Genomic DNA, 20,034 nt, shown 5'->3' on the forward strand with positions numbered 1-20,034 from the left:
CCATGGGGCCATGAAGAGTCGGACACGACTAAACGGCTAAACAACAACAAACCCAATATTGTCAACACCAGCTGGCAGAAGCTCTCCAGGGTTTCAAGAGACCCCTGGAAGAAGCGTGCAAGGACCTGACTACCACAGCACTCTCTCATAGGAAGCTGCCTTAAACAGAGTCAGACCAACCATCCCATCTAGCTCAGTCTGGCCAGAGCTGACTGGCAGCAGCCCCCTGGAATTTCAGGTAGGAGCATTCCCCAGTCCTATTTGGAGATTTCAGGGTTTGAACCTGGGACTGTCTGCGTGCAAAGCAGCTGCTCTGCCACTGAGCTATTGCCCACTTGCCCAGCCCATCCCTGTGCCATCACAAGTGATCAGGAAGATGAGGGCCTTCTCAGTAAGTTGGTGGTATTGGTGAAAGTGACTGTTTCTACATAACACACAAAAATAGGATAAGAGAGGGTGCATAATTGCATGAAATATGTGTTTATATGCAATTTGTAAAGAATTACTATGATTTTAAAAGAAACACAATACTTTTCACCACAGTGGAGAAGACTCTGAGCAGATGACCTCTGCTGCAATATCTGGAGGGTCAAGGAGCCCCCACCTCCTTGAAAATCAACCCCAAAAACAGACAGGTGTCCCTGGAAGGAATAAAATGGTTGGGGGTGGGTAGGTTCAGGGTTGGTTTGTTTTTGTTTTTGCATCTGATCACCTGCCATTAGCCACACTCAAGACTGCAAACTCTAGATTTATGAGGAAGAGAACAAGGGGCTCCAGGATGAAATTCTGCTGCAGAGTTGTTTGAAAAGAAAAGCCATTCAAAAAACTGAAGCCGTTAGTGACTCAGCTGAGGGCACATGAGGATAAAACCAAGGTTTCCTGAAGATGAACCACAAGACCGGACAGCTTCCTTTTGGTTTAGACAATTGAAACCAATCGTCGGCTGTTCCCCCACAATCACGTTTAAAAACAAATATATATACAAATCCAGTGAGATTCGAGAACCCTGTAGCAGCAGCAGATGAAGAACTTCTGGGTGTGGCAAACAAGGGACAGGACGACATGATCACCAGTTTCTTTTTTGAATATCAAGATGCAGTTAAAGGGTCAGGAGGAGAACCCACAAAAGCAATGTTGGCTGAACAAGTTTGATGCTCTCTAATACAGATGGCACAAGAGCAGTGGCGTAGTGTGGGGGGTGCAGGGGGGGCCAGCCGCACCGGGCACAACATCTGGGGGGGGGGGGCGCGCTCGCACTTGCAGCTCTCTGCCCCTACCTGGCTCACTCTCTCTCTCTCACTGCAGTGCTGGCTGTGCGAATCCTATCCGAGCTGCTGGGTCGCCACCCAATGTGGAGGAGGAGGGTGCCAGGCGTGCGTTGCAGTGTGGAGTGGAGAGAGAGCGAGGGAGGGACTATCTGGGGGAGGGACAGTGCAGCGGCCGCCCAGCGCAGCGCTGAGCGCGGGAGAGAACCACACCCGACCAGCAAGAAGAAGCTGGCAGCGGCGGCAGGTTAGGGGTTAGGGGCACAAATTACTTGCCTTGCCCCGGGTGCTGACAACCCACGCTATGCCGCTGCACAAGAGTGAAGGAGGTGGGCAAATGCGTCCATTTCATTTCCCCCCTCATTTTTCCAAGCTTAAGTTCAGTTCTCCACATTTTCACATCAGTTTGCAAGAAAGAAAGAAAGAAAGAAAGAAAGAAAGAAAGAAAGAACAAGTCCCTATTAAAATTCACCAGCATTTTTGTGCGATTTTCTCATACATATTTTTGGTATGCAATTTTGCCCAAAGCATAATTTTTTGCAAAGCCATTTTCCCTAATATAATGCATTTTTGTGTTTGTGTTCATGAATATATGTATTTCTATGCACGCTTGACCCCAGCATATGCGTCTCCTTGCTTATGCAAGGATTGTTATCTTTAAAACCAGACTTGGAATGGATAGATCGGCATTTGAACAGAGCTGGGGTGGCAAACTGGTGGCCTTTCAGATGTGGTTGATCTCCACAGCAACCTGCATGGCCAGTGATCAGGGATGATGGGTGTTGTGGTCCAAAAGCATCTGTAGAATCACAGCTTACCCAGCTCTGAAACAGAGGATGTCTTCAAATAGAGGACTTTCCTCTGTAAAGTGAGACATAGGGACAAAGACTGCCATGTTCTCTGGTCTACGGTAGACATGTAAAATAGTAAAAGACTTCTGGGAAAGAATATACAATGAATTGAAAAAAATGTTTAAGATAACTTTTATTAAAACAACAACCCAGAAGCCTTTTTACTAGGGTTAACAGGAGACGAAATACCAGAAGATTTAAAAAGACTATTTATGTACGTGACAACAGCCGCAAGAATGCTACTTGCCCAGAAGTGGAAGGAAAAGAAAGTCCTAACTAAAGAACCATGGATAACCAAGATGATGGACTATGATGAAATGGCAAAGATGACCGTGAGGATCAGGCACCAAGATGACAAGAAATTCAGTCAAGAGTAGAAAAAGTTTATAGAATACCTTAAAGACCACTGTATATACTTAAAAACATAAACAGCATTGTTGTAACACTTATAATGTAATATGAGTTAAGGAGTTCAAAAAGGAGATAATGTGGATTAGAAAAATGTAATTCTATATCTATATCTATATCATCTATATCTATATCTATGTATATCATCTATCTATATCTAAATAGATATAGGGGGTGGGGGGAGTCCAAGGGATCTGAGTAATCCCAGAAATGTAGACATTGAAAAAGATTTGAGTGTATAACAATATCGTCTTAAAAAATGAAAAATGAAATATTAAAAAAAAAGACTGCCGTGTTCTCAGGCCTCTGTTCCCACCTCTTGTTCAAAGGAAGACTCAGAGGGGAGAAGGCATCACACAGGAAGGCATCACCTCCCACTCCAGGACCTTCCTGGTCAGATATGGCTTCACCTGATTCATTGGACTAAAAGCCCCCTGCCCCATGCAATCTTCACTGCCTCTGGGCCCCAGGAACCTGCAATGACCCTTTGAGAAACAAACAGGCCTTCAGAGGCAGGCAGGGCCCACAGCCAGTCAGCCCAGTGACAATTCATAAGGAATCAGCCAGGCTGCTAAGACAACAGCTCTTCTTGGGAGAGTTGCAGCCAGCTTTTGCCACAGTGATCTGTCCAGGGTCCTGACAGACCTGCCTTGTTGTGATCCTGCAGAGCCTACCTTGACTCTGCTCTACCAGACTGGACTTTGCATTGTTATTGGTTGTGACTCTTCCTCTTCCTCACATAATCCTGCCTTGCCAGGAAGTGCCAAATCCTCAACACAGCCTTCCCCAGAAGCCTTGAGCCAAGCTAGAAGAGGACATCAACAGGATAGGTTAGATAGTGCACCCTCTCTACGGTTTAGCCAGCACCTGTTGAAGACCTTCCTCTTCCAACAAGCCTTCATATAGATATTTACACTGGAATGCTTTTAATATATATATATATAGAGAGAGAGAGAGAGAGAGAGGGTTGTACCTTGTTTGTCGAATGGAATCCTTTCCAGAAGTCCGTTCGACTTCCGAAAGGTTCGCAAACTAAGGTGTGGCTTCTGATTGGCTGATTGGCTCCGGAAACAATGCCAACAGCCAAAAAAGACATTTGGCTTCCAAAAAACATTCGCAAACTGGAACACTTATTTCTGGGTTTGCAGTGTTCAGGAGCCAAAACGTCTGAATACCAAGGCGTTTGACAACCAAGGTACGACTGTATATGAAATTGTTTTTCATGCTTTTCATCATTGATTGTTTTATCAGTAATGTGTTTGCTGCCCTGGGCTCCTCTGGATGGACAGATGGGATGATACAATAAACAACAACAACAACAACAACAAGGCATATCATCCTTAAGGAAACTCTACTGGTCAGTTCACCTATGCATCACTTGCTGGTGGCAGCATCAAGCAACAGGTTGAATGTGTGAATGAGCCACCTATTGCCCACTTAGAGTGTTCCTATCACCAGATGCTGACTCAGAGGCAAACGCTTTGCCACAGAGGCAGCTCCTGTATGCAGCTATGAGAGTCCAAAGTCTTGAATGCCCCATCCCTAGCTGAGGTGGTTCTGTTTGGGTAATCTTACCATCTCTTCCCTTAGGAACTGGCTCAAACAACTTTCTTGTGAATACTGTATTAAACTTTGGAGGGTGGTGGTGGGGAACAGGTCTGATATTTTTGGAAGTGAGATACTGTGAAAATTTAAAGGTACTAATTTGTGACATTTAAGTGCAAAAGCTTTTCTGAAGGGAAAGCTGTTTTGAATATCTCATTTTTTCAATATATATTCAGCAGAGTGAGCTACCGGGTTCAATTAATGTGACATCTAAACTGCTCACTGCAGCAATTGCCTCACTCCCCCCAAATATTTTGTGCAATCGTTTAGAGGTTTGCAAACTTCAGGCAAGTAATGATACCTTTCCCCCACCTCCTGAATTATACTTTTTTTTTTTCTAAATTAAAGTTGGAGTGTAAGAACAGCCCTGTAGTCCAACACCCTGTTCTCATGGAAGCCAGGCAGGTGCCTAAGGGAGGCCTGCAAGCAAGACCTGAATGCAATAGCACTGTCCCTATAGGAATGGAGGAAGCTGCCTAATACCACCCCAGGCTAGCTCAGCATCATAGCTACTCTGACAGGTCTTCTCCAGGGTTTCAGGCAGAGAAGGATCTTTTGCATCACCTGCTATTTTGTACAGTGGCAGAGTATCTGCCTGGCATGCAGAAGGTCCCACGTTCAATCCCTGGCATATCCAGGTAGGGCTGAGAGAAACTTGCCACCTGAAACCCTGAGGAGGTGCTGCTGGTCATTGTAGACAATACTAGGTCCAATGGACCAATGGTCTGAGTATGAGGCAGCTTCCTGTGTTCCTATCTAACTAAAAATGCCAGGAATTGAACCTAAGGCCTTCTGCTTGCAAACCACATGTTTTACCACTAAGGAGTACAATACTGCCCATTGGTAAAGTCAAAAGTTTTGTTTTCACTCTATTAATGTGCTACATTTCCTCAGAGGGACACCCTTTCCTCCAGGTGCTTTGAGAGGCAGAAATAGTAACCAGCTTTTAAAACACTTCTTAAACATACAGTATAGGATTGCACTCCTCTAATGCCCCATCTGCACCATTTGAAGCATCATCATACCACTTTAAACAGTTGTGGCTTCCCCTAAAGTTTCCTGGGAACTGTAGTTTGTTCAGGGTGCTGAGAGTTGTTAGGAGAAACCCCCTTCCCCTCACCCACCTACAACTCCAGGTGTGGTTTAATAGTCAATCCCTCTTCACAAGGAATTCTGGGAACTGTAACATTGGACATGACCCCTCTGTGTTCACCCAAGCTGTCCTAGATTCTTGATTCCCAATTCTTAAACTTTTTCATTCATGCACTGCTCTATTTTATCTATGGTATATAGTTTCAATTCTGGTTTCATTTACCTTTTAAAAGGCATTTTATTCAATTGTGTATATATATATGAAATTTATTTTTATATTAAGCAGATTTAAATATAGAGGGATAAATAAATAAATAAATTTCTGCCTGAAGGGCTGCAAGAATAAGGACTCCCAGTCCAGCGCTTCTGAGTGAATCACTGTGCTGGACCCACGTCTGCACTGGAAACAGGAAGAACTGGGGCACTGACTCACGCCTGATCTCCTCTGAGTGTGGCTAATCTTGCTACCTCTCTGCAGCAGCTGTGATTGGGTCATCCAATCACACCTGATGCAGAAAACCAAGAATATAAACATAAGAATATTAAAGGAGCCCCACTGGATCAGGGCAATGGCCCATTTGGTCCAGCAGTTCTCTCCTCACTTGCAATTCCCAGTAACTGGTATTTAGTGGCATACGGCCTCTGACAGCAGAAGTGGTACCCAGGTATCATGATGGTTTAGGAAGGTAAGAAGAGCCGTCAGGCCAAAGGCTCATCTAGCCCAGCATCCTGCTGTCAACGAGACCAGTGGAGATTCCTATGGGAAGCCTGGAAGCGGGACTTGAGCACAACAGCCGTCTCCTCACTTGTGATTCCCAGCATCTGGTCTTCAGAGCAGTGGTGGCAGAGCATAGCCATTGTGTCTAGCAGCCTTCTCCATGAACCTCTCCAATTGCCTTTCAAAGCCATCCAATTGGGTGGCCATCAATATAGCTGGTGGGAGCAAATAATATATTTTTATCTATGCACTGTTGTATGTCTTGAATCCTCAGATGTTCCTTGTGAGAGAGGGAGGATTTTTTCCTCTCTATCTACTTTCTCCATGCCATGTATAATTTCATAAACGTCTACCATGTCGCCTTTTATTCATCTTTTCTATGAACTAAAAAGTTCCAAATGCTGTAAGCTTTCCTCTAGGAGAGTCGCTCCACCCTCTTTATTTATCACCTAGAGAACAGTGTTTGCGTGCACCCCAAATTCTGGAGAACTTTTGGCATATGTGCCGTTTAAAATTTTCTGAAAGGGGTCCCCACAATGTACCCGCACAGAGCATTTGAAGGTAGGGTGGTCAGTTATGCATTAGCAAAAGAAAAAGAAAAAAAGGAGTAAGTGAATCACTGGAGATGGAAGGAAGTCCTTCTTCATGCAGTGCATAATTAAACTATGGAACTCACTGCCACAAGGGTCCATGATATACCCACCAACTTGGATGGCTTTAAAATAGGATTAGACAAATTCCTGAAAAATCAGTTGATCAATGGCTGCTAGGAACAATGGCTATGTTCTTCCTCCATGATCAGTTGCTGGAAACTATGGGGTGGGAGTAGCTGTGCTCTTCTGCTCAAGTCCTGCTAGAGGGTTGCCCACAAGCATCTGGGCAGCCACTGTGAGAACAGGACGGTGGGCTAGATGTGCCATTGGCCCCATGCAGCAGGCTCTTCTTACATTCTTATGAGAGTCATGTATAATGAATGGTCGGCTTGGGCCTTCAGATCCCTCCTAAAGAGCCACCTTCTCTTTGAACCTTTTTGCACAGCCTCCCACTTCCCACATCTAACTGAGCCTGCAGCCAAACCTCAACATGTGCAACTGAAACAAGCCGATATTCCTCCTCTATTTATTCTGGCTGCACTTCCCTCCTTTTCCTTGGTTTAGACCAGGTGTGGTGAACATTAGGCCTTCCAGATGTTGCTGAACTACAGCTCCCATCAGCCCTAGCAAGCATGGTCAATGGCCAGGGATGATGGGAGTTGTAGTTCAGCGACATCTGGAGGGCCAAAGTTTTCCCCAACCCTGATTTAAATTGGAAGGTCCTCAGAACAGGGATCTGTCACCTGCTACTCTAGCAATACAACTGGATGAAAATCCTTGGTATGATAAGGAGGCTGCCCTTTTATAGACACAAGAGCATTCCTAAATTCATTTGTGAAATATTTCAGGATACACAGTCACATAGTACCAGCATTGCTACCTTTTAACAACTTTTTTTCTATTTTTTTTTTCAAGTGAAAAAAACAGGAATTTTGCAGATGATTTCTCCACTAACAACCCAAAACAACAACCTCCTACAGGAGGAAGTGATGGCCATCAACTTGGATGTCTTTAAAAGAAGACTGGACGAATTCACAGAGGAGAAGGTCACTGATGGCTACTGGCCAGGATGGCCCTGTTCTGCCTCCATGGTCAGAGGCAGCAATGCTTCTGAGTACCAGTTGTGGGAAACACAGGTGGGGAGAATGTTCTTGTGCTCAAGTCCTGCTTGAGAATTTCCCCACAGGCATCTGGCTGGCCAATGTGAGAACAGGATGCTGGACTAGATGGGCATTGGCCTGATCCATCAGGGATCTTCTTATGCCCTCCAGATGTTTGGGGCTATTGTTTCATCAGTCCCAGACAGAAGCTGCCACCCTAAACCTCTGGAGGGAACCAGATTATGAAAGCCTGTCTGAGGGCTTCTCCATACCTTCCTTTGCTCCACCATTTCTTCCAATGCACTGCATTGGAACAAATGGCCATTGGGTTTTCCATGGATTTTCATTTGTTCTGATTTAGTGCGAAGGAGAGGGTTATCCCGAGGAAAGTGTCACGTCAAAGGCAAAACCACTTGGACCAGTGTCTAGAAAGTGTGGGTCAAGTGTAAAACCGCTTGGACCTAATCTTTTTAGGCACAGGACAAGCAGAAATGTGGATGAGCTCTTACACAGAGTGAAGCAAACACCAAGCAACCCAGCATGCTGAAACTGAACCTTGGGTGACCCCTCGCCCATCTTTCTAATGGCAGGCATGGATCCCACAGAAAATAGTTTCTTTGAGCATATGCAAAATGTTTTGTTTGCCACTACTGAGAATAGCCAGCTCCCACATGTCTGGGCTTAGCGATTATGGATTTCCAACGCAGCAGGCACAATTTAACCAGGGAATGGCCATTTTTAGAACAGAAACAGTGAAGAACACAGCCCACCATAATCTGCTCATTGTTTCTGTTATTATGGGGAATCAGCACAGCTAAACTTGCACGACTACCAGCCCTGTTTAGTTAACAACTGCGGCGTCTTTCAGTGCTAAATTAAGACTGAATTATTATCAGCTCTCTCTCACACCTTCACAATGTTTACACCACAACCCTCTTTTCATATCAGAATTCAGTTCTCAAACAGAGAGGGCAGCACATCTGGCATATGCCAGGATATTTTTCACTAACCATTGGAATTTCCAACTGACCAGAAAATAAAAATGGTCTAGGCTTCTTCTTCTGCCTTTCACAGCTGCTTCATGGGCAGATATCAGCAGGTGAAGCTTTTGGAGTGCAAGGACACACACCTGTTCATCTGACAACATCTGTGGCCCAGCTCCAGCTATTGGGAAAGGTGCAGGAGCAGAGGCTAGAAAAAGAGTTGGCAACTCTACTGCTTGTGAGCAGGGGCAGGGAGAGAGCCACATCTCACCAGCTGCCACACTCATGGAACAAGGGATCAAGATTTTCAGGACACAGCACACAAGTTGGAGCCTCCAAAATAGTCATTTTAGAAAGAAACCGATCCCCAAATTCAACGAGAAAACAGAAGCTCTCCAGCTAGCCACAGACCACTCTCTTAAGCATGGGAAGAAAGCTGCAGAGATATCTTCCGAACAACACAGCCCTCACATCACCAACCCAAAAATAAATCCACTGCATTTCGAAACAATAACAGGCAAGCCAAACAGCATCCTGCTAAAATCTGCCATTGGTGTCTCCTCTATGGCTGCTGATCACTACAGTGCCATTCCAAATGTCGGCTCTTGGCAGTCTCTAGGCAGAACCCCCAAGAAGACTATTTGCTCTTTTTATGTATATACATATATATGGGAAGGGGAGCTTATGATAGTGCTGCCACTTTTTAAATTAAAAAAAAACCCAACCCTTCTGATGTGCCTTTAACTACAGAACCCTGAAAAAATGTAACAGGTGACACTTTCCTGGGTAATTTCTTGTTCTGCTCCAGTCAACCTGTTTTTTATTTTTATTTTTGTACCAGAGGTTCTTAGGTGAAAAGCATAGGTATGGGGGGGGGGGGGTCCAGAAAATTAAATTTGTGCAGACAAAATCTGTGCATGGAAATAATTCTTGATGAGTTCAGTGGAGCTTACTCCCAGGCAAGTGTTCCTAGCAGTGAACTCAAGACCCACATAGAAGTGGATATATGACATCAAACAAAAAGGCTTGCTTTATTATTATTTCTTTCTTATTTAAAAAACAACAACAAACATTTTTCAACCAGGATAGAAGGCAAGAGTCCAAACAGCAGGGCCCTCTTCTCTTTCCACTGGGCAGAGAAGCAAAATCCAAAACAGTCCGGTCAGGCTCGCCCTGTTTTCTTTCGCCCAGTCTACCTTCTTTCCAAACGAAGAGATCCACGTGGGGCCCAAAAATCAACCATCTCACCGCCACATCCTCTCGGCTAGCCAGCCCAGATGGGGATCAGGAAATGGCGCCATCAAGACACCCCCCAAATCCATGAATCACAATAGCAGCAACACCCCCCGCCCGCTCCCCCCAAAAGAATGACAACAACAACAACAGTGTGTCCCACTCAACATGCAGCCTCTTGATGAGATTGCCTTGGTAGCGATCCACTAAAATTTCCATTCAATGCAGCAAACCAAAACTGGGGGAGGGGGGTGTTTGAGCAGGAGGGGTCAAATCCCCCCCCCAATCTAAAAACAACCACCACCTAGGCTGCCAGTCTATATTAGAGTATCTGCTGGAGACAGATAGAAACAGAGTCGGATCTCTGTTAAGTAAAGCAAGGAGGTTTGTCCTTATGTAACACTGGCTTTGAGATGCTCTGATCTTCATTGAGGAGGGATGTAATTACAGCCCCTGGATGGTCTCTCCCTTGGTGGTGCAAATGCAAGAAAAACCCTCTGGGTGGGATGCCGTCCTACAGACATCAATACCTGGTGGGAAGGTATTCAGGGGAGAGGGAGGGAGGGAAGGAGGGAGGGAGAGTGTGTGTGCAAGCGTGTGTGTGTGAGAGAGAGAGATTTGTGCTGTAAAGGATTAAATACACAGATGCAGCATGCTTACCTCCAGGACAGTCGTTTTAGCTCATGCCATGCCTTCCGCACACCGACGGCCTTTTCATGTAAAGAAGAGAAGCATCAGGGACCGGATGGAGGGATGCCAGAGGTGGTGGTGGGGGGACAGCAAAGAGGAGTCGAAATCTCCCTTGTTTTCCAATCCAGCCTGATGGAGAACCTCAGCCAGGGAACCTTCTTCCTTCTCCCCTCTCCTCCAGCGCACAAACCTCCTGCTTCCAGCCTGCTCAGAGGAGAATCCACGGCTGGTCTCTGTTGTTTTCAGAAATGGAGATGGGAGACAGAGGGAGGGGGGAGAGAGAGAATAATACTAACAACAACAACCTGGGGGGGGGGAATACTCGGGGAGATGCATCCCACCAGATCAGGATGAATGAAGCTGCAGAAGAGGTGGCAGCGATGGGAAAATAGGCGTCCCCTTCTTTTCTCTCCTCCTCTCCGCCCCCCCCCAAGCAAAAATCAAGAGATGGTTATCCAGAGTGCAGGGAATGAAAGATGCTGGCGTTGGTTCTCTCTCTCTCTCTCTCTCTCTCTCTCTCTCTCTCTCTGCCTGTTTCCCTCCCTCAACACACACTCACATGCACACACACCCGCTTGCAGGCATGTTCATGCACGCACCCTCAAGTGTCGTAGAGCAAAGCCAGTTAAAGAGGCACGGCTGTTATTATCAATAATGCATGACTGCAGGCCGGTGAGTCCCATCTCTCTCTCTCTCTCTCTCTCTCTCTCTCCCCCCCCCCCCCACCTCTGCACACTCACTCACACAGAGAGATATACACACCCCTCCTGGCTTGGATCCTAAAGAGATTACAGCAACCGCTCGCTGTGAATAAATACAAGGGCTCCCCACTCTCCTCCTTTACGGCCTTACCTTGTTTTGATTTGGATTATTTTTACAGTTTAGGTCGATCAAGTGGGGTTGGGTTTGCAAGAGATCTATTGCAAACCGTATATATCTATATCTGCAAGCTCGGGAGGGAGGGAGGGAGGGATGAAATGATGGATAGGGGATTAGTGTGTATGGTTTATAATAGGGCTGTCAAGAGGCTTTTTATAGCCCCATCAACAACCCAGTTGAGCCTGGACTTAAACCAATTTACATTCCGATCCTAAGACTTGCAGTGCCAAGGTATGGCCAGCAGCTCTGAAGGCCAGGCCCAGGGTGTTTCAAGACAGTTTCTAACTTCCAAGATTCAAATCAAGCCTCTCCTCCCCACGGCCCCATTCATCGCCACTAGGGATGGGCAAAGATGTCCATTTCAGTTTCTTTCAGTTTCTCATTTTAGCTCTCCTCATTTCCACATTTGTTTGCAATTAAAAAAACAAACAAAAGTCCTCATGAAAATTCAGCAGTAGTGTGAATTTCCCCTAATATACATATATTTGTATTCTATTTTCTCCAATATACACAATTTCTACAATCTGAGAAAAGGCTAAGCAAATCCCTCCTTATATAATGCCTTTTGGTATGCTGCTTTTCCAAACAGATACATTTCTAGGCACACTTTACCCAAAGCTCAGTTGGTTAGAGCGAGGTGCTGATGACCCCAAGGTTGAAGGTTTCGTCCCCGTATTGGGACAGCTGCTCATTCCTGCATTGCAAGGGGTTGGAGTAGATGACCCCCAGGGTCCCTTCCAACTCAATTACAATTCTATGATTCTAAGTGCATGCATTTTTGTCCACATTTCTTGACTAGATAACCATGGTCCAAAATGCAGCAAGGTGCAAATTTCAAAGCATGACTGCATTTGGGTTTGTGTACTGATCCAGAAAGTGCAAATTAGGTAGGTTCACCTAAAATGCGAACTGAATCCAATTTCTCCCTCATCCCCAATCACCACCTTTATTTATTTTTTTTGAGGGTTAATTAGGAACGAAATGAATATCCATGTTCCCCCACTCATCTTTTCCCTGAGCAGATTAGTAGCATGGACAGAGCAGTATGTTTCTGAATGGTTATTGATGTTCCACATAGCAGCAGCAACTACCACCAGCACAGAAAGTAAAGGGGAGGGGGAGAGAAGGTGACATATTAGCAAACTATTTTACTGAATCCTACCACACAAGAGCCTACTGTACAAAATGACAGAAGCCGCACAATGGTCTGGTGGGCTGGGGAACCTGTCGCCCTCCAGAAGTTATTCGAACGCAATGTCCAGCATCCCTGATCATTGGCTATGCTGGCATGGCCCAAGGGGAATTGGGGTCATCTGGGGCTGAGCCGAGTCAGAGTCCAACCACATGTGGTTTTGTATTGTGTTTTCATTTGTTGGAAGCCACCCAGAGCGGCTGGGGGAACTCAGCCAGATGGGCAGCATATAAATAATAATTTATTGTTATCATTATGTGGAGGGTACCATGTTGGCCACCTCTGGTAGGGCAGAAGGCGGGCAGCCCAACTGTAGGTGGAGCCGGAGCCAATAACAGGCAGAGTCTGAGCCAATGACACAACTCCTTCTTGTTTTGTCCCCCTCCCCCCCTCCCTGCTGAGTTCAACAAGGACAACATGGAGACAGAGGAGGAGAAAGCTGGCCGGCAGAGCCCCATTCACCCTAATGGAAGCAGCCTCTATTGCTTAACAGTATTTGGGTTTATTATTATTAAATGCAAGGGTATCATCACATACACTAAGATCAGTATTCTGTGTCTCATTATACAGCCAAAATCCACACAAAAAGAATATGTATCAGAGCGGTTGGGGGAAACCTCTAAGGTTTACATAAATTGCAAAAATTAGGGAGGGGGCAACTCGGGGGGGGGGGAGCCCAGCCCAGTGAATGTTGAGCATGCTCAGTGGGTATGGACTACTTGGGGTGGTGTTTCTGGAACTCAGAGCTGTGCACTGTGTTGCAAGACCCACATCATCCCTCTAGTTCAAGGTGTGAGTGCCATTCCTTATGTGGCCAAAACAGCACCCCCTATGCATCAGAGAGAGGTGTTAGCAGGCTTGAGGAAGCCCTAAGGTTTTCAGAAGTACAAAAAATATTTAGGGGAGGGGGAATCCAAAATGGGTAGTAGCTAAAAAAGAAAAAAGTTCAGTGCAGACTAAGCATACCCAATGAGCACACAATGCTAATTTGCTAGGGAAAAAATGGAAAACTCAAGGGGTGGGGTAGAAGAAATCAAACAGTATTGTAAGGGAGGCCATGGTTGTCTGACTGGACTGTGAACAGGAACACTCCACACACTGCAACCTATTGCTTTAGTTTCCTTTATTGTTATTTATTACTTTTGTAAACTGGCCTTCGTCCACAGATCTCACAACATAAAAATACAAAATACATGATAAAAACAAGAGCAAAAAAACACAAACTAGTCACACACACCCTCCCTGCTACCCCCTCCTACAAACACATTTAAAAGGGGTATAAGATGTCAATCAGTCAAAGGCCCGGTTGAATCGGAACGTTTTTGCTTGGCACCTAAAGGTGTATAATGAAGGCATCAGGTGAGCCTCCCTGGGGAGAGCATTCCACTAATGGGGGGCCACTGCAGAAAAGGCCTGTTATGTTGTCAGACCTCTTACAGAGGAGGCACATAAGGAAGGGCCTCAGAGGATGGTCTCAGGGTCAAGGTAGGTTCATATGGAGAAAGGCAGTCCTTGAGGTATTGCATATTCCACCAAGGAGCTCAAGGTGGTATATTCCCCTTGCTCTCTGTTTTATCCCAGCAGCCCCATGAGGTAGGCTAGGCTGAGACAGGAACAGGGACTGCCCCAAGGTCACCAAGTACGCTTCTTGGGGATTTGAACCCTGGCCTCTCAGGTTGTAGTCAGACTGTCCAACCACGGCCATGCACTGACTCCCACTTGTTTAATGTTTTATCTCAGAATGGACCTGAGTAAGGTTGCACTTTTTTGGAAAAGCTTGTCACATCCAGTGTCGGGATAGGCACTGATAGAGGGTGGCGGTGGAGGAGGGGCAATGTGTACCTTGCTTCAGATGCCTGTGTGCTAGAGTCAAAGTGCAGAGATTCATCATCTGCCATAGAGATGGGCACTATAGATGGTCCCTCCAGATGCTGCTGGACTTGCATCTCCCATCAGCCCCAGCCGGCTTAGCCAATGGTCAAAGCAAGGCACCTGGAAGGCCACAGCTTTCTCATCCCTGATCTAAAAGATTGGGGAGGGGGAGAGAATGAAGCCTAAAGAATTCTGGCTGACATATGTATGTGCTCGCATTTTTGTGCAGGACCCCCAAGATCATGCGCGCGCGTGCACACACACACACACACACACACACGAGAGCAGGTACCAGAAAACCCGACCTGTCCCCTAGTAAACAAGGGCAGACAGTTGGATTGCCTGTAATCAGATCCTGGCAGGGACCCTAATTAGGTGGGAGCCCTGCTCTGTAGGTTACTTAGCATAATGATTAATCCAGCCCAGTCGCTGAGTGATAAAAGGGCAGTGAGGAAGAGGAACCATCTTGAACCTAAGGTGGGCGAGGAGGGGGGGGGGTGAAAAAAGTGGAAGGGAAAATCTGTCTAGAGAAAGGGTCGGCTAATATGCAGGGAATGTGTGTGTGTGTCTGTTAGAGAGAGAAAGGAGGGAGGAAATGTTTCTATTTTAAGAGCTGCAGTCTCCCTCTTCCTCTCCGCCAGCCCCCCCCCCTTAGCATTTTGCACGCCTGCCAGATTGAGAAACCTGACCTGCCTTTTAAATAACCAAGGAGGAGGGGGAGGCAGAGGCGGCCGCCATCCCTGCAGGCCCTATCCTGGGTTTCATCAGCCATTCACAGGCCCCGGGGACAGGCCGGTCCCAGTGGCAGCTGGGGAAAGAACCTTTTACTGACTCTCGCATTCGGTGGCAAGGAGGATATGGTGTCCCTTGGCAGATAAACACGACTTCTGCCTCCTCCTCCCATCCCCTGCTGCGTCCTTAATTTATGAGCAGTGCGACTCCTTCTCTCCCCCCCCCAGCTCCACCCTGGTGGGGTATTTTAGCTGAAGGGAGCAGGTGTCATGGCAACAGCAGCGGAGGGACATGGGTGAAACCCTAAAAACTATACAGGGAGCTTCCCAGGAAGGGTTGCTTTCTGCCCTCTTGCACCCTCCTCTCAATGAAGGGTACAAACTGTTCCTGGGCCTGGCTTGCTCCCTCAGCTTGCTGTAGCCCATTAAACTTTGTCCCACAGAATTTAACGGAAGCCACTAAGAGCTATGCATGAGGGGTAGTCCGGAGAAATCCAGCCTTGAAAGGTGAATCTGTCTGATCTGAAATTCAGCCTTCATTTTGAAATTTGCATTTCTCTGAATTTTGCCACCAAGGTTTCCATCCAGGTGTCCAATAAAAGAAAAAGAGTGAATGCACAGACCTGGGCAAAGTGTGTGAGAACATGTATGTATTAGTGAAGATGGTATACAATATGTGTTATATCAAAAGAAATTGCATACAGATATATAGACTTCTTAGCCGCCATTGCTTCACCATATCCAAATCCATCCTTTTGTTTCATCTCATATAAGGAGAAATAGTCTCCCAACTATGCCCCAAACCTAGCTCCCAGTGAGATGGTTTTAAAACACGGGTTTGGGGAGCATTCCCCAAGCAGAACACTAATATGCACATCCTTGCAAAGCAATTTCCCCTAAAATAGTCCCTGGGTAGTCCGGCCCCAAGCAGACCAGTGAGCAACTCAAATGTGAAATAATCAGAAATAAACCCTCTGCAATAGGAAATCAAAATTGCATGTTTGCATGATCATCCTTTGATGATTTCATCCTGACCTCATGCAGATGACTCTGCCAGGCAAGCATTTGGTATATGATGAGGCAGATATCCAAATGCAGCTGCTAGGCTGGTAAGTGGGACAGCCCAGTGTCACCAGTCTTGACATTGCTGCACTGACTGCCAGGGAATGACTCTACTCATAACTTTATGTGCTCATAACTAACACCCTAATGGCTTGGGAGACAATTACCCAAAAGAGTGCCTTATCCAATGACAAACTGAGAGGAAACTGGAATTGACAAATTCACCCATTCTAACCTATAGGAGCACCAGGTGTCTTACCAGGTAGTCAGCTGACCTACAAAAGACATCATGTGATTTGTCTTGGATGGTGCCAATTGGCCAAGGCAGGACAGAGATAAAAAATGGGATCCCAGTAGGAAAACTATCTTGGCCCACAGATAAATTCCAAACCCAGTTGGTGGGTTTAGACATCAGGTGAGGAAGGAAATGCCAGCTGAGGAGTCAGGAGCTTTAGTTTGTTAAAGGTGCTGAGAGTTGTTAGGAGATTCCCATTCCCCTTGCAGGTTACAGTTCTCAGACTGGTTTTAATTATTATCAATCTCTCCTCACAGGGAACTCTAGGAATTGTAACACCATGAAGGAATTGGGGGGGGGGGTGTCTCCTGATAACGCTATGCAACATTAACAAACTACAGCTCCCAAAATTCTTTGGGGGAAGCCATGACTATTTAAAGTGGTATCATAGTGCTTTAAATTTATGGTGTTAATAGGATCTCAGTTAGACGAGCCAATGAACTGGCTCCTGTGATAAGGCAGCTTCCTATGTTTCTGTGGGGCACATGTCACTAAATACTCTGTGGGGGGGGGGGAGGAGGAATCCCCTTCATGTAGAAAACCAGCACTTCAGGGAGCGAGCCTGATTTTTCCCCTGACATGCTAATCTTTTTCATTTTATGGTGTGGAGGAGCACTCCGTGGTGTGAAGTCCCCACCTGCCACCTGAAGTGGTACAGTCCAAACACTTAGGACTAAGGTTTATGTTTCATTCATGCACCGGATGACATGTGAGGATTTCTCTCTCTCTCTCTCTCTTTCTCCTATCCTTCTTGCAGAAATACACTTCCACGGTGCTCAGGGTAATACACACAAAAACGTTGCTTTCCCTACTCTCCACAGCAACTGAAATAGATATAATGTCCTTCTGCATATTGAATATTTTATAAAAAGCCTGATTCTTCCCGAGCCCAAATCTCCACCGCTCCCTCCTCCCACTCTGCCTCCGGAGACAAACATAAACAGAGCAGGGGGTGTGAAACCTCTCAGCAGGCGCGCAGTCACCGTTTGGCCAGCTCCTACCCAAGATAGACTGCACTGCAGATGACTCAGGCTCCCAGCTGTCACCACGGCAACCGGTGTCGCCTAGCAATGCCTGCCTCCCAGTAACCACGGTCTCCTAGCAATAGGATGGATGGAGATATATATATATATATATATATATATATATATATATATATATGAGAGAATTTTTTTTCACAGCTCTGGATGGAGAGTTTAAAGTTATTTTTGGTATTCCCGCAAATCAATAGATAGCTCTCTTTGCTGTTGGAGAATAGGCTTGCTAGGTATTTTGTTCTCTCTCTCTCTCTCTCTCTCTCTCTCTCTCTCTATGTTAGCAATGCATACTTGGTACTTAGTTGCAAGCCTGCTTATGTGCCTCATTTGTGGGACAAGTGGAATCTTTGCCCCAGGCTCCCAGAAGCATGAAACTGAAAGTTCCTCTTCGGAAGCTGCCTTATAATGAGTCAGACCATAGGTCCATTTAGCTCAGGATCGTCAATGATGATGGCAGGTCCACGCCATAGAGCCAATTCAAGGCGCATTTAAAGTACCTGACTTCCCCCAAAAGAATCGTGGGAACTGTAGTTTCCCCCCTCACAGGGCTACAACCCCAACCCTCTTTGTAAACTACGGTTCCCAAGATTCTTTGGGGTGAAGTCATGTGCTTCAAATGTGCACTTGGCATGCTTTAAATGCATGTTGATGACAGTGTCTCTCAGGGATTCAGACTTGGGACATCCTCACCTGAGGGTGGCAGGGGTTGAATCTTGAACCTTCTGCATACAAATCTGGTGTCCTGCTATTGAGCTCTGATCCTACCTGAAACCTCCCTACACTGAGCAAGGCCCTTCGTTGATCTAGTTCAGTATTGATGTCAATCACTGGCAGCAACCTTCCAGAATTTCAGAAAGGGTTTTCAATCCCAGGGGACTGAACCTGGGTCTTTCTGCAGGCATAGAATATATTCTTCCTCCTCCTGGCTTCTTCCAGAGAAACCAGGGGCAGCCCCAAACATTTTTGCTGCTTAAGGGCAAGGGCAAGATGGAGCTGACACCTTCCATGTATAAAATCCAAGTGGGAGCAGAATCTCATTTCAGTACTGCTGAAGGAACAGCGCCTTCTGCTGCATCTAGGAAGGGCCAAATAGCTTAGACTCGCAGCGGTTCTCAACCTGTGGGTCCCCAGATGTTGTTGGACTACAACTCCCATCATCCCTGAGCTCTGGCCTTGCTAGCTAGGGGTGATGGGAGCTGTAGTTCAACAACATCTGGGGACCCACAGGTTGAGAAATCTGGGTTAGAGGGTACAAGTTAGCTTCGGGGTCTCTGAGGGGAATGGGGAGGGGCCCTACTTTCCTGCCCCCAGGGATTTGCTACCTGAGGCGGCTGCCCACTCAGCCTAATGGTAGGGCTGACAATGCCTTCTGGGCAGGCAAACAAACAAATGCCTCGCCCGTAACATGTAGTTAACTGATGGGATTTCCAGCTACAGGAAATAGAGGTGGCTGCTTGTTAGCAGAGGTTGCCAGCCTTTGGGGGCCTGTAGGCACATCTGGATTTCTGATAAAGTGCTGAGGGTGCCAGTTACAAAATGGCTGCCATGGGGGTGCAGCAGAACACAAAATGGCTGCCATGGTGTGTGGCAAAATGGCCGCCACATCTAAAAGAGAAGGAAAAAAGGGACAGGACTGCAAAATGTGTGGACATAACCCCCTCCCCATCAGCTGTGCCATCGATATGGGGAAATGCACCCATCACATCTGCCACTGTGCTCAGGGAGAGAAGGTCTTTGCCCCTCTCCTCTGTTCATACCTGACTGGAGTTCCAGTTCTTATGTTCTTCAATCATGAACATACATCCACAGGGGACTGGACTACTTCTGAGATCCTTTCAATGATATGGGTGTCATTCAGCTACATTTTACTCAGGGTAGACCCACTGAAATTAATAAACATGACTAAGAGCCAGTATGGTGTCAGATGGGGACCTGGGAGACCAGGGTTCAAAACCCCACTTGGCCATGAAGCTCACTGGGTGACCGTGGGCCAGGCACTGCCTCCCAGTCTCACCTACCTCACAGGGTTGTTGTGGGGATTAAATGAGAAGCGGGAAAACCATTTATATCACTTTGAGCTCCTTGGAGAGAAAAAAGTGGGATATAAATGCAGGAAATAAATACATAAAAGACAGGTCCATTAATTTAAATGGGTCTACTCTGGGTAAAACATAGTTGAATACCACCCTATAAGGACTTGGTGCCTTAAATATTCTATTGGCTTATCCTGTTCTAATATAGGATGAAAGATTGCCAAAGTTCTGAATATTTTCCCCAATGTACACAACTTAGACCGGAAATGTCTTTAAAAAGATATTTTATTCAGAAGCATAATATGCCTACTCATTTATGGCTGGCATTATTTTCATCCTTTCAAATCTTTTGGCAAGTAAAATTTCTACCATTACCATCACCTTCCCACAAGAAC

At 46.2% G+C, this 20,034-nt stretch overlaps 1 protein-coding gene across 4 annotated transcripts in view; it reads right to left on the minus strand.

Annotated features, from left to right (window-relative positions):
• The window catches only part of FBXL16 (F-box and leucine rich repeat protein 16), a 75,438-nt gene extending 55,960 nt beyond the window's left edge, over positions 1–19,478 (minus strand). The window contains exons 1-2 of one of the 4 annotated variants that reach the window (XM_079952577.1): positions 19,364–19,478; positions 10,509–10,771 (exon numbers count right to left, since the gene is read on the minus strand). The gene's annotated coding sequence lies outside the window, so the exon portion shown is untranslated. Of the gene's footprint in view, positions 1–10,508; positions 11,239–11,390; positions 11,467–19,363 lie in introns of those variants that run through there. The other 3 variants (XM_079952576.1, XM_079952575.1, XM_079952578.1) reach the window with 3 other exon arrangements.
• Positions 19,479–20,034: the final 556 nt, after the last annotated feature.

This window comes from Podarcis cretensis, assembly GCF_951804945.1.
Source record: "Podarcis cretensis genome assembly, chromosome: 14".
Lineage (NCBI taxonomy): Eukaryota > Metazoa > Chordata > Lepidosauria > Squamata > Lacertidae > Podarcis > Podarcis cretensis.